Source organism: Myodes glareolus, chromosome 9, assembly GCF_982192425.1.
Source record: "Myodes glareolus chromosome 9, mMyoGla1.1, whole genome shotgun sequence".
In the NCBI taxonomy this organism is placed as follows: Eukaryota; Metazoa; Chordata; class Mammalia; order Rodentia; family Cricetidae; genus Myodes; species Myodes glareolus.
In genome coordinates, this window is record NC_142034.1 from 77,559,764 (window position 1) to 77,580,712 (window position 20,949).

A 20,949-nucleotide genomic window follows, 5' to 3' on the forward strand; every position below is an offset into this window, starting at 1 on the left:
CCAAATAGGGATTCTAATAGCATTTTGTTTTAGATTTGAATGTCAACTCTTCCCAGCCTGCTACCCTATCCTATAGTGTTTCAACTGTATTATACTGTAACTACATGGGTCAGTTTCTCAAAAATCTCACTCTCTCTGTATCACTGTCTCTCAAAATCTCACTGCCTCTATCTTTGCCTCTGTGTCTCTACCTGTCTCTCTCATAAAGTATATGTGTTATCCTATGACAACCCTGGTTTTAAAGAAGAAATTGGCAATTGTTTCCTTTACATGGAAAAGGAGCAAGTAATTTTTACTTAGAGGATCATATTAGCTTTGTTGAAACTCTACTTCTCTACTTATATTGGTCCAAAGTAGCCACAAACCATTATTAAAACAAATGAAAAGCTGTGTTCCAATAAAACTTTATTTATCAAAATTAGTAATAAATCAGTCTAACCACAAGTTTTTTTTTTAACAGTGGTTACTACTGGCATATAAAATATTGAGGATTTACTCCATGCAGAAGTCTCTCATGATATAACATGTGTGCTTATAGGTGCATTTGTGTGTTATTAAGTATACATAACACAGCTCAAATATACATTATGTATAATACTTATCTTTTGGTAAACCTAATATCTAATTCTAAGGCTCAGTCCATTAGAGTAGCAAAATTTGACCTTCTCGTTGGGTTGCCCATATGCTTTCCCCTGCATAGAAAGAAGCTAGAAGTCCTTGATGTCTACTTCCCAGACTGATATCCAACAAGGTGTCCATTGTCCTTTCTCATCCCTCGCCGTCACTGGTCAACAGCGGTACTCCTGGCTATTTTCTTCAAGGCCCCTTTATATCCAAAGAGAACTTGTACTCGCTACATGCCACTCTTTGTGGTATTTCTGATTTTGCATCATTGGAGAAGAAAATGGCGTTCCTAAAACAATTCTGAGGCTTTACTCCCCACTGTTGGTTAGCCAGTCCTGAGTAGTACCTGGTCCATCTAGGATTTTCCTCCCAAGTGTGGGATATATTCCATTCCATCAAATTCTGTCTTATTTTCTTCTGTGGAATATCATCTGAGAACTGTATCTCAAGTCTCCCAATGCAGTCTAGATTTTTTTCTGGTTTAGGAGAAACTTTACTCTTTTCCATCATGTTTTCAGTCATTTCCTTCCCTTTAGTAGCTACATTTTTTTTGAGGAGGAGAAATAACTTTCTGGAAACATGGTTAGATCTTTAATGGAAAGAATGACCAAAATGAGAGAAAATACCAAAGCAAAGCACTAGCAAATGTGTGAAAAGTAGTCTCTTGTCACATTGAGCCCTTATGACACCCAGGCTAAATTAAATCACATTGCCCATCATAGAATTAGAAAGTACAGTTGACAAAAATAGTCCTTTGCTCAAGCACTAACTCCAGTCCTCAAATGAAGGTCATCCAGACTCCTGAGCCAGGACTTAGTTCCTCCTGCAGTACATCCTCCTAGCCCAAGAAGTCTGCTTCTGAAACAGGCCAGAGTCTGTGGAGCCATAAAACTAATTTTTCAGTTAAGGTTAAAGAAAATATGCAAGGTAGTCCTATTAGAAATAAATGAATCTACAGAATAGACAAGCTTAAAGAGAACAGGAGTTACTGTGTATCATCACGGTAAGGCTTTTCTACTGGTACTCAGTCTCAGTCTCCAGAGGTTAATGTGGTTGAGTGGATTAGAAATTCGTTAAGACGCATTCTGTGCCTTAATAGCTTGAAGATTGTAGTTTGGGCCGTGATGATTAGCACTAGTCTGTTTTCTTGACATAGACATACCACTCACTTGATGCATCACTAGTACAGACCTGTAGCTTTTCTTTCCAGAGACCTGCCAATCATTCTATCTACACCCCTACTCATTTCCTGGTGCGGGAGAATTGTCTGTATTCTGTCAATCATGTTTTAAATAAACACTGATTGGCCAGGCAGGAGGTGTAGGCGGGAAAAACAGGAAGTAGAAATGATGCAGGGAGAGCAGGAGAATTCTGGGGAGGAGGAAGTTGACTACTGTCACTCCTGCCCAGATCACCGAAGCAGCAGGATGTGAGCTGCCCCACTGAAAAAGGTACTGAGCCACATGGCTAACATATATCAGAAAAATGGGTTAATCAAGGTGTGAGAGTTAGCCAGTAAGAAGCCTGACCTAACAGGCCAATCAGCTTTATAACAGAGACCCTTGTGTGATTTTTTTCTCTGGAACTAAATAGCTGTGGGGGGGCGGGCAGGACAGAAATCCGAACAAGCAGGCCTGGCACCTCATGTTACAATTTCCCACCAATTTTGAGTAACTGGAGTGATCTTTTGGTGTCCTTCATTGTGAAGCTCTATGGACAAGTCTAGTTTCTCCATCACTATACCCCTTGCCCATGGCTCCTCAGACATGAAGAGATAGGGTTCCTCACTGAGACTTTCTGGACCCATGTGTGATGACTGAAGCTATTCAGTAGATAATCTTATTCTGGTACTCCTTCTGAGTACTTTACAAAGTATTTTACTTTGCTGTCCTTTGTCTTTTTAGCCCCATGAGAGTACTTTAGAGTTCAAAGTGCTACCTTGTTTAGGAATCTCTCAGAATTTTTTTTGTCACCATCTTCCTTACACATACAAAGAGGGACATATGGTTGACTTCATTACCATAATACACATAGAAAGCCACCTTCTGTCCTAGAAGTATGGGTTTCTACCTATCTATTGTCTCAACCTGCTAGCTGGAAATTGATATTTTTACTTTTTATACATGAATATCACTTTAATGTTTGAAAAGTGATTGTTTATTGCCTTGTAGGGGTGAGAGATGAAGGACCTGACATTTTCTTTGAGAATGACAACATCCAATAGGTGGTTATGGTAATAGTTGCACTACTATGTAAGTAAAAGTCAATCACTTTTAATGGCTGATACAAAGTAATAATTATATCTCAGTAAGTTTTTTAGGAATAGTATAAGAAACTGTACAGCTTACTGGAACCCTCAACTGGGTGCTTGAAAAAATGAGTAGAAACTATTGGGAGCTGTTTTGCTTCTCAAGCACTGTACTTTAGTTTCCTTTTCACAGACTTCCTCTACTAACCCTCTTCCCCATTTCCCTCATGACACTTTGTCTCAGTTCACATGCATTCATAATTGAGCTAGAAAATCCTGGATTATCCCTTTGGAAATAATCTGCGCATTAGCCTTTTCCTTGAAGTTTTCTTCAATCACTCAAGTGTGAATAAAGAACACTCTGCCATATGTTCATATGCGACCTTGAAGTTTTCTGTCATAACCTACTTTTTAGTCCATCTTTATTGCCTCTTCACTAGGCTGTGAGCCCAATGTGAAAAGAACCACATTCATCACATCCACCATTCAGCTCCATGTCATTAAGACAAAACAAGAAGGATGGGGGGTAGGTAGATACAAAGGTAGATGGAATGGTGCATGTGTGGATGGATGGATGGATGGATGGGTGGATGGATGGGTGGATGATGGGTGGATGATGGGTGGATGATGGGTGGATGATGAATGGATGATGGATGAATAGATGGATGATGGATGAATGATGTATGGATGATGGATTGATGGATAGATGGATGGTTGAATGAAATAGTAAAAGGAATGATGGGTGGATAGATGGATGCGTGGATACATGACTAGGAGGGCATGTAGATAGATTAATGACTCACTGTAATATGAAGCTCTGAATTTTATTTCTATGAGATAAAACATATATAATGAGAATAGGGAGATATCTCCAAGAATAAAACACTTGCCATACAAGCATGAGAACCAGCATTTGGGTCTCAGCCACCAACATAAATGCTGGACAGGCAAGGTAGCCCAGCTGTAATCCTAGTCCTCAGGAGGAGCAGACAGGGGCTCCCCAGAACAAGCTAACTAGCTAAACTGGTCAAATTGTTGAGCTCCAGGTTCACCAAGAGAATCTGTCGTAGGTGTTTAAGGGGACACGAACTAGGGGAAGACACAGCCTCTAGGCTTCCACATGTACACAAACATGTACATACATGCTCATGTATGCATACCCCCAACATGAACACACATATACACATGCATACTACACTCATATTCACTCAAAAAAATTGTCAAGGTAAAAGAAGTTTCCCTCCCCTCTGAGGTCTAGACAAATAAAGGTATTATAACCCAGTTGAATCACTTTCTTTGTGATTCTATTATTTCTATGGCAATGGCTTTCTCTGGGCCTGGAGGCTCATCCACATTCACTATGATAATTAACCCAGCTCTCCTGTCCTGCTGCTCTCCCTGCTTGTTTAGAGATTAGAGAACATCTTTCAGCTTGGTGGGGAAGCCGTACTCCAACACAGGAACAGTAAGATGGCAGGGTGTGTTGGACAATGTGGAGACACAGCAGCCTCAAGGGGATGTCCCACAAGTTCCAGGCATGAAATCTCTCACTTTGACAGGGATAAAACAATACAACCTACAATTTCTCCCAAGGCCAGGAGAAGAGAGAACATGCTGAAAAACCAAGGATTTCTCTGGGTGAATGCGTCTTCCCTTTCCATCTATTTGCTCCCTGATGGTTCCCATGATGGTCACCAACTCAGTCCGCCAAGTCCATCTCTAAAAATGTGCCAACCCATTACAAAAGTGTACGGACTGCTGGGAAAGCACTTCAGAGGCCACATGGTCCAACCTGCCCTAAATTAAGAATGCCATCCTGTCATTCTGAACAGACAATGTTCATCTTGCCCCTTATGCATCTCCAGTGATATCCACTCATTGTTACAGGGAACGGCCCATTTCCCACATGTGACATGAAGGGCCTGCTCTGTTGGGGTTTTCTGTCCTGCCCAGTTCCCTCCAGCTGTTTAGCCCCAAAGAAAGTCATACAGAGGTCTCCATAAGTTATAAGCTGATTGGCCCATTAGCTCAGGCTTCTTATTAGCTCTTTGACTTATATTAACCCATTATTCTGATATATTTTAGCCATATGGCTGGGTACCTTTTTCAGCTGGCAGGTCACATTGTGCTTCCTCAGTGTTCTGTACAGGACTGGGAGGAATCAGCGTTCTCCTTCCCAGAATTCTCCTGTTCTCATTGCATCATTTTTACTTCCTGTCTGGTTTTCCTGCCTATACTTCCTGCCTGGCCAATCAGCGTTTTCTTTAAAACATGATTGACAGAATACAGACAATTCTCCCGCACCAACCACATGGGTGGTGACATGGGAAACTCACTTCAAAAAATCAGCATACAGGTTTGTAGACTTCCAAACCTTTGAGTCCTGTCTCTGTGTCTAGACCAGTTGTGTGCTTTGGGGCATGTTATTTCATCTCTCTGCCTCAATTGTGTATTTTCCCAAAATGGGGAGAAAATCATAGTTTATTCATGACATCAGTAGTCAGGATATCTAGGGAACAGAATTCAGATTAGAGGAGAAAAAAAATACCACACAGGCATACCCTGTGTTGCTTAGCACATAAAATAGATCCAGTAAATAGTAGCCAAAAAGTCAAACCAAGAATAGTTCTTTAAAAGGTCCTAGGACTGATGTGACATTTGCAAATAAAGGTCACAAACATAGTGAGCAACAGCTACAGTGATTGTCAAAAGCATGCTGATTACACTCTTCTATACATGATATCCCTGTGACTACCCTTGGATTGGCAATAAAGGACTGCGAGCTCATGTGTAGTACACAGAGTGAAGGAAAAGAAATCACTGAGCAGAGACAGCATGGCATGGGAAACAGCTCAATGGCTATCTGAATATTTGGAGAGAATTTATTTGTCAGAGTCAAGTATAAACTGTCTCATTCTATTTTGTTCAAGAGAGAAAATGATATGGATTTTTTTGTTTTTATTTCTCATGGTCCCTCTATACACCAAGCCTGCTGATACTACCTCCAGGAATTACTGAATACCACTAGACATCCAAAAATTAAGCCAGTTTTGGAGGAATGGATATTTCTTTACTAATTGCAAATATAATCTCAGTTGATTCTGCCATTTAAAGGTTACAGTCATCTAACTTGTCAAGGTAGTCCTTGGAATATCTGCTTGTCTCTGAAAACAATTGACTTGTTCATTATAGACACACACACACACACACACACACACACACACACACCCCAAGCATTATTCTTGATGTTTCTAAATTCCTCTCATTACAATTGTGAGGTGCCTTTTCCAGTAAGAAATCTGTAAGTTAGGGTGTCCTTATCAGTTCAGTTAGCCAAGAAAAGAAAAAGGGTTAGAATGATTCTATAGGTTCCAATCAGCCACTTTTATTCCCTGGAAGACAAGTCCCCCTCAGATCTTGTGTTGTAACCTTTAGAGAACAGAGGTCTTAAATAATGTTCTCAAGTACTTCTTGAACAAGCCAAGAACACTGTGTTATTTCTCTCAGAGTTATCCATGAAGCTTTGAGACACCATCACCTATATGAAGAACGTCTTGACTTCATCTTATGGTGATGCCTGTCATCCCAGTTGGGACAAAAGGTGAATGGTTCAAGGTCAGCCTGAGTTTAAAAGCACAGCTCCCAGATTTGGATTAATGTAAAATTGGTGTGTATCAGACTTCTCAGCAGCAGCAGTGAAAGTCTTAGAGTTTCCCGCAGGACAGTGGAAGCCAGTATTTTCCAGTCACCAGCTTTGTCTTGTTAAACTGCTGCAAATAAGAACAAAAGCCCATGCAAGCCAAATTGCCTTGGAGGTATGTTTATGCTTAGAAGGAATATGGAGACTTTTGCTGGACAACACGGTAGAAAAGCCCAGTAGATCTATTTTTTTTTCCTCTCAGTAAAACCATACATACACAACCTTGAGAGTGTTCAAAAGGACTGGTTTTCTTTACCCTAAATTCTGTGCTTTTAAACCTTATATTCTCAGTGTACCCTCTAATCTGGAAATACTACCTGTTCCTGGTCTCCCCAACATTCTAGCCTCTATTTTAGTATGTAGCCTGTGCTGTTGCCTTGAACTTTATCAGTTTGCCCACTTGTTGTGAGGACACTACAAGCTCCATCTTTGTACTCACAAGTTCATGGCCCATAAACCCTGCCAAAAATATCTTTGCTAAGTAGCTATGAGAAAAATACTATTTTAGTGAAATTTTTTTGTTTTTGTTTTTTCAAGACAGGGTTTCTCTGTAGCTTTGTTGCCTGCCCTGGAACTAGCTCTTATAGACCAGGCTGGCCTCAAGCTCACAGAGATCCACCTGGCTCTGCCTCCTGAGTGCTGGGATTAAAGGCATATGCCACCACCGCCCAGCTTTTAATGTGATTTTTCAGTTAAAATATATTAATTGATTTATTACCTATAGAATAGCAAGTTATAAGAGAAATTCAAGTTTTCAGAGCTAAAAGAACAGCTATAGAGCATAGATGTGCTTATAATAGTTCATATGTGTCCTTCTTTGTAAATCTCTAAAATTGATTCTGTAATACTTCATATTTTAATGTTCAGCACTCTGTAATATTTCTTATGCACTGTAAGATTTTATGGGCACTGAGATAAAGTAAGAAAAAATGTTATCTAAATGCAGATATCCAGGCAATTAAATACCTTTCCTGTAACTATTATATTCTTCTTACAGGTAAACTAGAGTGGGTATAGTATACCTGCTCCCATAGGAGTTTCTATCATTATTATTTTTTAACATTAAGCCCTGGAGTCTCAACACATCTTAAAATCTGTTGTAAAAATTAAATAATCTTTCTGACAAAATGGGTCCTGGAATTTTGAAAGAAAATGGCCGCCAAAGGGACTGGCACTGTTAGGAGGTGTGTCCTTATTTAAGTGGGTGTGAGCTTGTTGGAGGAAGCAACTGTGGGGTAGGCTTTGAGGTCTTCGATGATCAAGATACTGCCCAGTATGTTAGAACTCTTGCAGTAGCCTGCAAGTTGTAGGATTCTCAGCGACCTCTCCAGCACTGTGCCTGCCTACATGCCACCATGTTCCACCATGATGATAATGCACTGAACTTCTGAACTGGAAGCCCATGCCTCTGTTAGGTGTTTTCCTTTCGAAGAGTTGCTGTGCTCATGGTGTCTCTTCACAGCAACAGAAACCCCAATTAGGACAACAACAGTGTGGGACTCATTACTGGGTCCTGCCTTATAGACATTGTCCTAAGTCACAGAGACAAGAGTTGTGAGCGAGGACGGTGTGGTCCTGGGCTCAGAAACTCCAAGTTAATATGAATGACTTGGCTAGAAGAAATAAATATCACAGGGCATCTGTTGAAGAAGTGAAAATCAGTAGCCAGCATCTGTTGTCCAGATGAAGGGCCAGGGGAGACTATGTAAGGAAGTAACATTTAATGTAGGTAGTAGTTCATTGAGTGGACAGTAGAGGAAACTGTCTTGTGTGCGGATAGATTAAGATGGACAGGAAAGAGAGGGCATGAAGAAGTCCAGTGTGGCTGGGCTGTGGAGCACAGACTTAACCCTTGTCTACTGCCAGATTAACCCATCTCTAGATGGTCTAACTTCATCTCACCTGTTTCACACAGGCAGTAGACAGTGACCACTGACATACTAGCCTGCCTCTCTACAGTTTACGGTTGCTAACCTCCGGAGAGTTATGAGGAAAACCTGCGACCCTTCCAGCATGTTTTGAGTCACTCCCCCGCCATGCTCTTCCCGAGTGATTTTGGAACTTCCTCTCTTCAACCATTCCACATGCACTTGCTATGCCCTCCTCTTTCCTTGATGGCTTCATCTCCTATTTATTTTTTTAAAGGGCTTGAAAATGCAGATGTGATCAAAGAACTTTCATACATTCTGACATCAGCATCTGCATGTCTGCTTACCTTCCACTGTGTTACAGTCACTGAGGGGAGTTGCCCTTGCTTCTGAAAACAACCCTCTGCTACGGCAATGGGTCCCTTGCTTGCAGCTGCTCAAGGTTATAGTTCCTACAGTTAGCTACCATCTACTCACCCATGTCTTCAGATTTTCCTCCATGGATCGGTGCCCTAAGTGGCTAAGTGTGCTCTGACTTGTTTTTTTAATCAAAGACAGAAAAAAAATTCTTCAACCCCATCTTGTCTCCAAAAACCACCCCATGTATCTGTTCCCTACTGGAACATCTTGTGGAAAGGTTGTCTGCACTCTGCCTATGTCTTTCTCCTCCCTTATACTGATCTACTCAATTAGTCTCTCTACCATTTAAAAACCATATCAACAAAAGGTACTTTTCCTCATTTCACCATGACATTTGTCAGAGATAGATTTAGCTTAAATTAAAAAACAAATAATAAACAAAAAAACCACTTTAGTGATCTTCCCTTTCAAGTGCCCTTTTGAGATTCCATACCTAATTTATATCCCCTCTCTTTAAAACTGCCCAGATTACATGTTTTAAAGAATGCACAATCTGGATATACCCTACACATATACATAAGAGGATTTCATTGGTTGGTTGGTTGGTTACTTGCTTGCTTAATCATTTCCTTTAAATACTATTTTATATGCATAAGTGTTTTTCCTGCATCTGTGTAAGTGTGTGGACTGTTCACAGAGGACAGAAAAGAGCCTCAGTCCCCTGAACTGGAGATACTGATGTTGCAAGCAGACTTATCAGTCCTAGAAACCAAACCCAGGTACTCTGCAAGATGAGCAAATACTTTAACTGCTGAGTTATCTCCCCAGCCCTAGTTAGTTTTCGCATCAAATCTTTCATCAATTTTTGACATAGTAACACTTATGATAATGATCACTTTCTTTTTGTTTATTGTTTTTCATTGTGGTTGTTGTTTTTGACATGGGATGTGTGTAGCCTAGGCTGGCATCAAACTAGTGATCACCATAACTCAGTCTTCTATTGATGGAATTATAGGTGTTTCACCATGCCTAGACATTCCTCACTGCACAAAGAATCAATTATCTCTCTCTATAGCTCCATTTCTCCTCTCTCTCCATTCCCACGCCATCCTTCCATCCCTCTTGTTTTGATGGCCACCCATTCTCAGTGTCTGTTGTATATCTCATCTCTCTGCCCTGTAACCATTGTCACACCCCTAGACTTAACATTCTACTTGTCCCTTTGATGACTTTACCTAGTTTTATGACTTTAGATATCATCTATATTCTGATGACTCTTACTTGCATCTCTTTATCCCAGAACATCTCCTTGGAACTCCAGACTGATAAATCTAACTAGTTATTTACATATCTATGTAGGAACCCCAAATATTGCCTCTGAACTTGAGTTCTCCATCAACTATTGTCTGTCTCTGTGCATGGCAAACGTACACATCTAGTTACTCAAGCAAAAAGAGAAAAGAAACTTTTTCCTTGAGGGTTTCCATGTAATTCTTATAAAATCCCTATTGATTCTCTCTGGAAATTAGCACGAGCATCTACCTACCTGTCATCATTGTCTCTGCCCTTCGCCTGCCCTGTCATTGTCATCATAAATGACCTGAACCTCTGTATCTGCTTCCATAGGTGACTGGTTATGTTCTCTGTGTTCCAGTCAATGTCTGGTATCATCATAAACAGGGATAGAGGGACCTTGATCAAACGGAAGGGGGCAAGATGAGGATACCCAGGGTAGACCAAAAGGTATAGTGGTCCAAAGTGCTTTTTAGAAATGTCATTATTTTTACTGTGATACAAAGACTCTGATGAGAATTAATCTGAGACATCAGATTTTCTTTAGAAAATACTGTTTTTATAATATGGAAAAATAGTCACAGGTTCTTCTTTATCCTCCATACCTTGAGTGCTTGGAGCTGCAAGTCACTAACACCATCAATTATGTTTCCCAAGAATGTTGACAGAAGTTTCTGTCCCACTCAGTCCCTCAGCCATTGAGTCCCAAAGAAACACACCAAAGTCTCCATTAATTATAAACTGGTTGGCCTATTAACTCAAACTTCTTATTAATTAATTCTTACATCTTACATTAACCCATAATTCCTGTCTGTTTTAGCTGCATGATTTGGCACCTTTTATCAGTGAGGCATTCTCATCTTGAGTCCTCTATGTCTGGGTAATGATTGCAGACTGAGTCTTTCTGCTTCCCAGAATCCTCCTATTCTGATTGCTCCACCTATACTTCCTGCCTGGTCACCCTGCCTATACTTACTGCCTGGCTACTGGTCAATCAGCGTTTTATTAAACCAATACAAGTGATGAACTTTACAGGGTATAAGACCATTGTCCCACAGTACAAGAAATCCTGTACTGGCTCTATATACACTCAATTCATTTATTTTTTTTCCTTTTCATAAGGAATTAAATAGATTCAATTCTTCCCAAATCATATTCCCCTCCTCCCTGCCCACAAAATGAAACCCCTAAATATCAAACAGGTGGGCTAACAACCAATAGAACCAATTCAGCCTTAGGTTTCTGAAAGTATGCTAGGTTTGCTTGGGAGGTTCGAGTCTTGGGAACTTAACGGAACTCAGTCCTCCTGTCTGCCTGACTTATGACTGAGGCATACGCAGGTCAATTCTCATCAGTCCACTGACATCTCCTGGCTGTTTTCTTATGCTGGATTCACTTGTGTTGGCTGCTACAGGTTTCCATTGGTAATCCAATGCTGGGTGCACTTGTGTTGGCTGTTATAGGATTCCACTGGTGATACAATGTTGACTTAACTGTTCAACTGCTGTTTAAAACAGTATCTAAGTACCAGATGACTAAAATTTCCTTCAGACATATCATTCCAGCTTGTTCCTTCTGTTAATTTTCTACCCCCAAATGTGAAAATGTACACACACCCACACACACCCACACACACACACCCCATATTCATTTCCAGTTTTCAAAGCAACCCTTCATTTCTCATATCAACATTCATTTATTTTTTCTTTTATCATTAAATTCTACTGGGGGCATGAAGTTAATGGTCCAGTATAAACTGTCGTTACATCTCTACCTTATACTATTTCTAAACACACTCAGGAATAAATACATCAAAATTAATCCTAACATATCAAAAGCCAAAAGAAGAATCTAACTTCCATTGTAAAATGATTCAGGAGAAAAAAAAACAATATAAATTTTGCTTTTTGTTCCTCAGGTAGCTTCTTAGTGAAATGAACTTTATATAGCTTCTTTTTGTGATGTGGCAGGAATTCTGTTTGAGGGGAAATTAAATATCCAGGGATTAATACACTCAGACTTAAATAATGTAATTTGCATTTTCTTTTCCTACTTTACTATGGTAGAGAGAAGGTTGCCCTGGAACTCTGTGTTTTTGCAGGTTTTCCAAGGGAGGCAAGTGCTGCCCATTGCTCCAGATTACCCTCTTATACTCATATATATAGTCAAAGGCTTGAAAAGATAGAGACACTGTCTCCTGCCAGCACAAAGGGTGGCAGAGCTCATTAATCCTTATAGTAAAACTGCTTATTTCTATAACCAAAGACAAGCAAATTACTACTCATTAAAAACAGATTTGGGGCTAGGAATGTGGCTTAGAGGTAGAGTGCTTTGCCTCAGATACACAAAGTCCTGGGTTTGATTGCCAGGATCACACACACACACACACACACTGTCCTGGGTCTCTCTTTTCATAAACCACTGTGTCTGCAGGTATCTATTAGTGCACACTAACCGATGAGTTTGTGGAGCTGGAGAAGCTGATCACTACGCTGTTGTTTATGGCTCATGCTATTTTGTGGGAGGTAGTATCATCTGTAATTCAGGGCTCTCCTGAAGTCTTGCAGCATCTTTCCGAGCTTACAGTAAGGTGAGATCTCAGATCTTCCTGGTTACTGGCAACTATGAAAACATACCTTGCAACAATATCAGAACAAGGAAAAGGAAAACAGCAATTGAAGAATCTGTAGAGAACCAAAAAAAAAAAATGGCAGGGACTGGAAAGATTACCCAGTCATTAAAGTCTATGCTCACAACTAAAAATAGAAGAATCTATAGAGGGTCACTATGGAAACTGAAACACAGATCCCTCTGCATTTGTCCATCCTTTCCTTTTTAGTGCATGCAAGCCTTCTCTTTGTTTAGATTTCCCCTTCCATACTTGATCTAAGTCATTTCAGAGCTGGCAGCTAGCTTGTTTTATGAATGGCATTCTTTTTCATACGCATTCAAGAAATATGTAGCCCATGTTGTAAAAACTGGATGAAGCAAAGTATCTTTTGTCACATTTCTTTGCTGCGCTAAAGACACGCCTTCACTAAGCAACATTCATTCATTCTTTTACTCAAACATTTATGGTGTACATAATTTGTTCTAGGCACAATGTTGGACTTTAAAAATGCAGATAAGAAATTCTCAGCTTAAGGAAGCCCAGGAGAAAATGAATAAAAAATAATGAGGTTGAGATATAATGAAATCCATACCAATATAACATTCCCTCACACTTAGTGCCTCATAAACAGCAAGGGCTCTGTAAATCCTGCCTTCGTGCTGCCTGTGTCTCTGTGTGGACTTATGTGGTGACCACTGACTCCTAACCTGTTGTCTTGTCTTGATCATTAGCATCAACACCAAGGCATGACTGTGTCTACCATACAGACAGATCCACACAAAGGATGTTGAATGCATGAACCAATACTTCCGACCCTTCTGGAATTGGGTGCCTAATTTACATAATCAAAATTCTCCCCTCATTTTTCATCTGAGGTCCATTTTCTCTTATGTAGGTTCCATGCGCAGGAAGGGTCTCCACAGACCTGTTAAGATGCCTGCAGGCTATCTTACTATCCTTTATCTCACCATGGGAAGGAAGGAGAAATAATCTGTTCTCAGCAATCCCTATAAGAATGCTCTTATTAGATCCCAGTACATTCCTGAGCCAGTAATGAGCGGCCATGCACAGGGCGTGCAGAGTGGTGGGATGAATTTATGACTTTTCTTTAAGGTAAACACTAAGCCACTTAAACCATGTCAACCGAACATGATGATAGGTGTAACTCAATGACTGGGAAATGAACAATGAGTGGGCAAAAACCAAATGAGTCATTCTTTCACTTAAAGGTCTTTTTATCGAGAAGTTCAACTCTATTATTCCTTAAATCACTAAATAGACCTATGTCTGTGAGCAGAGCAAGTATTAACTGAGCAATGAATTACAAGATAGAGAACCATCTCTTCACATTTGCATTGTTCTCAATGCTGTTCCAAATTTCATGCATTGTGAAAATGCGAGAGAAGCTTTAAGTCTCTCCACATTTAATATTTTTAATTCACTTAGCACTGGAAGGCGACATGTGTAACCATCCTAAAGGAGGGACCACCTAACAAAGGCACAAAAAAATTGATGAAACATTCATGTTAAAATCTTACCCACTTGGTATAAGGAAGGTTATGATATACAAGTTTTAGATGGTAAGAAATGGCATTCCAACTCTTTAAGTTGGGTCTTTAATTGATCACTGACACATCCTGATTTGGTTTACATTGATTATAGAGACTAATGTGTGGCACATGCTGTAGTAGGCATCCACACTAGACAAGCTAATCTATGTAGGCACTTCTTCTCTTACAAATTCAAGTTCTATTTTATAAATTGAGCCATCTCCTTATTGAAATGATTTTATAGCTGAGGCTCTAAAATGTATTTATAAGAATAGATAGAATTATTAGGCTGGAAAGATGGCTCAGTTATTAAGAGTGTGTATTACTCTGGAAGAGGACTCAAGTTCAGTTCCTCCACCCATGCTAAGCAGATTTACTTTGTCTGATTGACCTTCAGTCCTCACGCCTTACAAAGCCATTGACATCCTGGATTCTTGTCAATGCAGCATACCTTACCTTATTCTGGTTGGTACAAATTGAAAGATTTAAAATAAAGTTGTACCATCTGAAATATGATTACCTTACAGTCTACAAATAGTCCTTTCAGTCCCTCCCATCTGAAGACCCAAAGTATATAGTCTGTACTAATGAGAAAGAACCTGGCATTTTGAGTATTGGCACTAGGTTGTGAGTGACTAGCTTCCATTGCTTCTGCCTGAGCTTCATTTAGCTCTCAAAGCAGATGACTCTCTGTCATTGCTCTTTGATCACAGCTGTGAAATAGTCCCTTATCAACTTTCTTCACAGGGCTCTAATATTTGATGTCGTGCCTTGGCCAGACCTTTAATAGTGACATGGCTTAGATCTTGCCCTTCACTGCTATTTTGTTCTTATTCAGGCTGAGTTCAAATGTGTATACTAAAATACTTCAATCAACCTGCTGCAATCATATTCAATTCTGTAAAACATTCTTATGGAAAAGTCACTTGAAGGATATATTTAATCCCTTATTTTCTCTATTTCTATGAAGGCTATGTAGTTTAGTGTGTCACCTATGATATGGGTACAGAATCTTAAATTATATGTGTGGTCAAAGCAGTATAACTTCTAGCTAGTGATGGAATGAAAAGATAGACTTTTATGAATAGTCCCTCTCCTTCTAGATAACATGAATTTATTACCAGTTAATTCAATATAACACACTTCTACTCCTCTTTTTATGTGTCCCAGTTATGATGGGAGTAATAACATGCCAAGGCTGCTAGTCAAAGAAAGTTAAGTCCTTAGCCAGGCATGGTGGACCATGCCTCTAATCTCAGTATTTCAGAGGCTGGGGCAGAAGGATTACCATGAGTTCAGTACCAGCCTTGGATACACACTGAATTCAAGGCCAGCCTGGTCAACAGTAAAAGATACTGTCCCATAAAACAACACAAACAAATAAAAAGGAAGTTGAATCCCTGTCCTTCTCTACATACACTGTTATCTGACATGACATGTGTGTGTCTTGGTCGTCAATCATTGCTCCTGACAGGATATTTTGCAGCCTTTTCATCCCAGTCATAATTTCCAACAGTCTTCCCATGCTTTGTGCCATATTCCTGTTTCCCTCTGCTTATTTTAATGCCATGTTCAGAGGCACAATGAACAGTCACCCAGTTTGTTAGATCCAAAAGGTTTACTTCTTGAGATTTGTGTTACCAACTTTTGGCTGCTGTGACGAAAGACTGAAGATAGACAAATTAATAGAAGGAAAGATTTATCTTGACTCATGGTTTCAGTTCATGGTCACTTGGCCCCATCTCTTTAGGCTCATGGTGAAGTAGAGCATCAGGGGTAAGACATCTATCATGATGGAATGCTGCTTAACTCATGATATGCAGGAAACAAATAGAATAGCCCAGGGTCTCTATATACTATTCAAAAGAGCAACCCTAATAAACCCCACCACTAATGAACCCACCTCTAAAATGCTTCACCAATTTACCTTCCAGTAACATGTCCATTTGAGAACCAATGTTAAACTCTAAATTATACTCAGATCTTGACATCCTTTTCTGGGATTTAGGTACAGGATTTGTATTCCCTCTGTTGCCAGATTCCTTCCACTCACCTGGAAGTATCAATGATATGCACCTCCCCCTGCTCTGGAACTCCACTTGGGGTAGGAAATAGGTACTAAAGCCCATCATCAGATTTTTCTCATTGACTAAACCCATTGATTAAACTCTCTTCCTCCTGTCTCGCTTACTCTTTTCTTCCTTCATCTAAAGATCTCCATTCATTCTGGGAATGCTACCTTTGATTCTCTGATCTTTTAGAGTCTGTTTATATTTTAAGTCAGTCCTTTTGATCTGACTGTCTTATTGAATTCATCTTTTCTCCATTTCTAACTTGAAGTTGTTGGCATAGAATCCAGAATCAATTTATTACTACAGTGGGAAGAACAGTTGTAAGCTAAGAAGTCATATGTTTTCCAGGAAACATAATATTAAAATATTATTATTCAGTCACAGATACATATATGAAAATATGATCACAGGTTAAACTAAAAGCACAAAACTTGGACTTTGGGTACAACATCAGTGAGAAGAGGATTTCAGTAATAAATAAATAAGAAATAAGATTTATTTTTATTGGTCTCCTCATGTATTACACTCTGTAGATTTAGATATCTTATTGTGTTGCTTTGTTTTTATTTTAATTAAAATCTAATTACTTCTCCTCCCCTCCTTTTCCCCCCAACCCTTCCATGTCTCTTGTTTTTGTTGTTACCTATAACAAAACACCAGAGTCCAAGAAATAAATAATCAAAGTTGTTGAATAGCAGACTGCCTACCTAGTGTATGTGGGACCTATATACAGTTCCTAGCATCACACACACTATAAATATCTGCCACCTGGCTCTAGAGGATAGGAAAGAGAAGAACATTCATCATCATTTGGCAGAGGCTAGGACTTTCTCCCTCTTCTTTAAGGTCACTAGCGAAATCCCATATGGTGCCTCTTCCCTCATTAGCCCAACTAATCCTGATGAAAGCACCAAAGCCTCACCTCCAAATAGCCTTAACACAGCCTTGAGTATGGGGTTTCTGGAATATGAACTCCTGGGAGGGTGTATTCAAACAATAGTAGATATTGTAAAGAATATTAGAAATCCGTGCCAACCTGAATGCCATGGAACACATTAACAGTATGCGTGCCTGTACTCTTGAAGGATAGTGTTTCTGCAGCCTGACATCTTCTCCACTGTTGTAATTACTACTTTCAAAAAAGAATGCTTGAATGTGCTTCAATTTTACATACTTCAGTGCTTTTCAAGTTCTACTGCAAGACCTACTCTTTTCCCTTTTTAAATAAGCAAAGCTTTGTACTAATTCAAGATAACAGACTCTTAGCTAACATGAATAAAAGCAATCAAAAAGAACACAATCAAATGGCAGGGTACCAAAGAAAGCCACTGAATGTGTAGAAAATATTTGTCCCTTGCTTATGAAAATGAATCTACTTTATCTCTTTCATAAATTAGGCAAATAATTATCCCTTTCCTTTTAGGGATAATCCCAGCACAAGATACCTTCCGCCAGACATTTGATATGCCTCCCTTTGTTTTCGAGTGATGGATTTCAAAAAGGCAACATGACAATAGAGACGGGATTTTGTATTTCTAGGAGCACTGATCTGTGGGACGGTAAATGTGTAGGGACAGATGCCAGATTGAAGGTGATTTATTTTAGTAACCTTACTTATGTATATCACCCATGATGACATCTAGGCGGGTAAGGAGAATTTTGTGGCTTGCTATTGGATCAAGGGAAGATGCCTGGCCAGCCCTAAGGTCGAAGAAAGTCTGTGAAGGGAGAGGAGAAAGAAGGTGTGAGCTGATGACAGGCTGCAGTGAATGGGGTCTAGGGGAAGGAATCAGAGCGAATTGAAAACATCACAGTTATCTTGGACCTGGCCGAATGTGTGGGGAACTGTGTTTTTACTTTCTTCCCCCAAGCCCCAGCCTCTACAAACAGTGAGTTGTGTTCTTTTTCACTCCTTTAACCATTTCTTCCTTTGGCCTTTCTCCCCTCCTTCAACCATTAGTAACAGAGCCAGGAAAAGAACTTTGATTTGGAAGGAACAAGTACTAGCCACTGATGGGTGCGTGTACTTGGAGCAGACAGCTGGCACTGGTCCCTGAAATTAGTGCTCCCCTCTTCTGGAGAGCTGGGACAGGAATCCCCTCACTACTTGTCTAAACACCTTCCCAGACCCCACCCCCAGGGAACTTTGGAACAAGCATTTGCAGAGCGCACAGAAGAGGGGGAGGCTGGGCTTGGCAGTCTTCTAGCTCTGCTTCAACACTGCAAGTGTCTATGCAATCCTGAGGGAGTTTTCTTCCCTCATGGGCCCATTTCTTATCAGTCTTGCCCACTGCCGGTTACCAGAAGTATTCCATGCCTGAAAAAAAAATGGAGAGACCTGAAATATCTACATCTCTCTTTCCAACAACCTCTCTGGCTTTGTGAGAATAGTGGAAGCCAAAAATTAAAGCAAAAATGTTTTGTAAAATACATGTACAGAGAAATATGTGTCAAAAGCCTCTAGTAAGTTATACTTTTTTCATAAATAAGAAAATATCATTTTAATAATAATTTTAAGTATTCGCCACAAATATTGGTAGATTATGCATATTCATATATTTTTAATTTTATCATGAAATAAAAGATAACTTAAAACAAAATGAATCAAATATATATGTATTTGTTAATTCTTTGGGAATGTCAAGCAATGTATTTTACCATTTTCAGGCTCACTCCTCTTGTATCCACCCCCAGACGTTTATAAGTATTCAAACAATGTGCAAAGGCTTGGTAGAGAATAGACGCTTGATGGCTGGTAGCCGTTTGCATCAGTTCAATTCCAGTACCCTCTGAAATACAAGTCAGAAGACACCTTTTTAAGAAAACTATGCTTAAAAAATTCTAAGGCAATATTCCTGTGTTCAGTAAATATGTTGGAAACTGCTCCTACATTTTAAGTGCAGGGCAGTTCTGGCCTTAGTCATGATATTTGCCCCATCACAGGATGTGTCTGTGAGATCCTGTCATTGTCAACACCACGTGTCTTCTCGATCACCACCAAGGACTTCCTGCCAAGCCAACATTAAGTCCCTGCAGGTGTATTTCACAGCGTCTTCCCTTGTAGGGTAGGTAGAAGGAAGTTGGAAAAAAAATGAAGTGTGGTGAAAGCGAAAACATGTTTTTAAATGCAAGAAATTCTGGTAACCTTCAGCATCAACATAAAGACTTTAATCCATCATATTTTGCCAGAGGAAGACTTTTCTGGTGGGACTGGTAATTGTTCTGATTTACCTCTCGTTGTAACCTCCAGCACAGTGTGTCCCCAGGCCCTGACCTAGCTTTTCTTCATGAGACATCCCTGGAAGCAACGTTTTTCATAGAAGATTTTGCATCTTAACTACGTTCTGCAACTCCCCAAAGCAAAATAAATGGAAAACATGGTTTCACACCCAAAATGTGATGATGCCAATCAAAACAACTGGCCAGTTGTCCCAAGAGAGCTAAGGTGTGCCCCTGGCTCAAGAGATCTTACAAGCCATTTAGGGGGAGATGTTAAGTAAGAGAGGCATGATTTTACCAACTCATAGTTACTAAAGTCTCTTTTCGTAGCCAACATAATGATCCCAGTTAATTAGACCCATTGGCTTTCTTACTAGGCAGGAAGTATCAGAGACTAGAGAGATTTAGGTTATAAAGAGGGATAAATGTGTATAGTTTAGTTCTGTTGATAAAATACAGACCAAAAGCAACTTGAAAAAGAAGAAAGGGCTTTATTTCATCTCACATTTCCCAGGTCACAATCCATCCCTTAAGGGAAATCGGGTCAGGAACTTGAAGCAAAAACTGAAACAGAGACCATGGTGGAATGATACTCACTGACTTGCTCATCTTTCTATCTTAGACACCACCTGCCAAGTATGGCACCTTCCAGAGTGGACTGTGCCCTCCTATGTTAATCATTAACCAAGAGAATGGTCCACAGATATGCTCACAGGTCAATTGGATGGAGGCAATTTCTAAAATGCTATTCCCCACTCTAAGATGACTCTAGTCTGTGTCAAGTTGACAAAAGCTAACCAGCACAAAAATGGACTTTCCAGGTTTTGTGTGTGTGTGTAAAATAAAATGTCTTCAGATGAACACTTATAAAATAGATTGTGATTGCTAGAAAGGTGACTGACTCAATTGTTAAGAGTACTTGCTGCTCTTCTAGAGGACCATAGTTATGCTCCTAGTACCCATGTCAAGTGATTCACAACCACCTGTAGCTCCACATTTGGGAATATGATGCTCTTGTCCAAATACTGTAGGCACCTGCATTCATATACACATACTCTCACACATTCACACACACACACACACACACACACACACACACACACACACTTTTAATTAAAGATAAATCTTTAAAAACTGAAAGTTATGTCAATTGAGTATCTTAACTTTGATCAGAGACTTGCAAGAACCAAACCCTGTATTTCCCCTAGGAGTACTGGCTTATTATTTGCTCTTCTAGCATATTCCCCTGACTCTATAAAACACAGATATTATAAGTGATGACAAGCAATCATTTTAACTCAGAGAGACTTCAGTTCAAGGGATTTTCATGTTTGATTTTGTAGATGCAAGTTTCTGTCCCACCTAGTCCTACAGTTATTTGGTCCCAAAGAAACACATGGAGAC

General features: G+C 39.8%; 1 protein-coding gene and 1 long non-coding RNA gene across 6 annotated transcripts in view; one reads left to right on the plus strand and one right to left on the minus strand.

The window, feature by feature from the left end:
• Sgcd (sarcoglycan delta) overlaps window positions 1-20,949 on the plus strand; it is a 544,863-nt gene that overhangs the window by 475,334 nt on the left and 48,580 nt on the right. The window lies entirely within an intron of this gene.
• The window catches only part of LOC125401618 (uncharacterized), a 159,215-nt gene continuing 154,202 nt past the window's right edge, over window positions 15,937-20,949 (minus strand). For both annotated transcript variants that reach the window (XR_015738888.1, XR_015738889.1), the window contains 2 exons: window positions 18,985-19,115; window positions 15,937-18,643 (listed from right to left, as the gene is read on the minus strand). This is a non-coding gene — a long non-coding RNA (uncharacterized LOC125401618). The remainder of the gene's footprint in view (window positions 18,644-18,984; window positions 19,116-20,949) is intronic.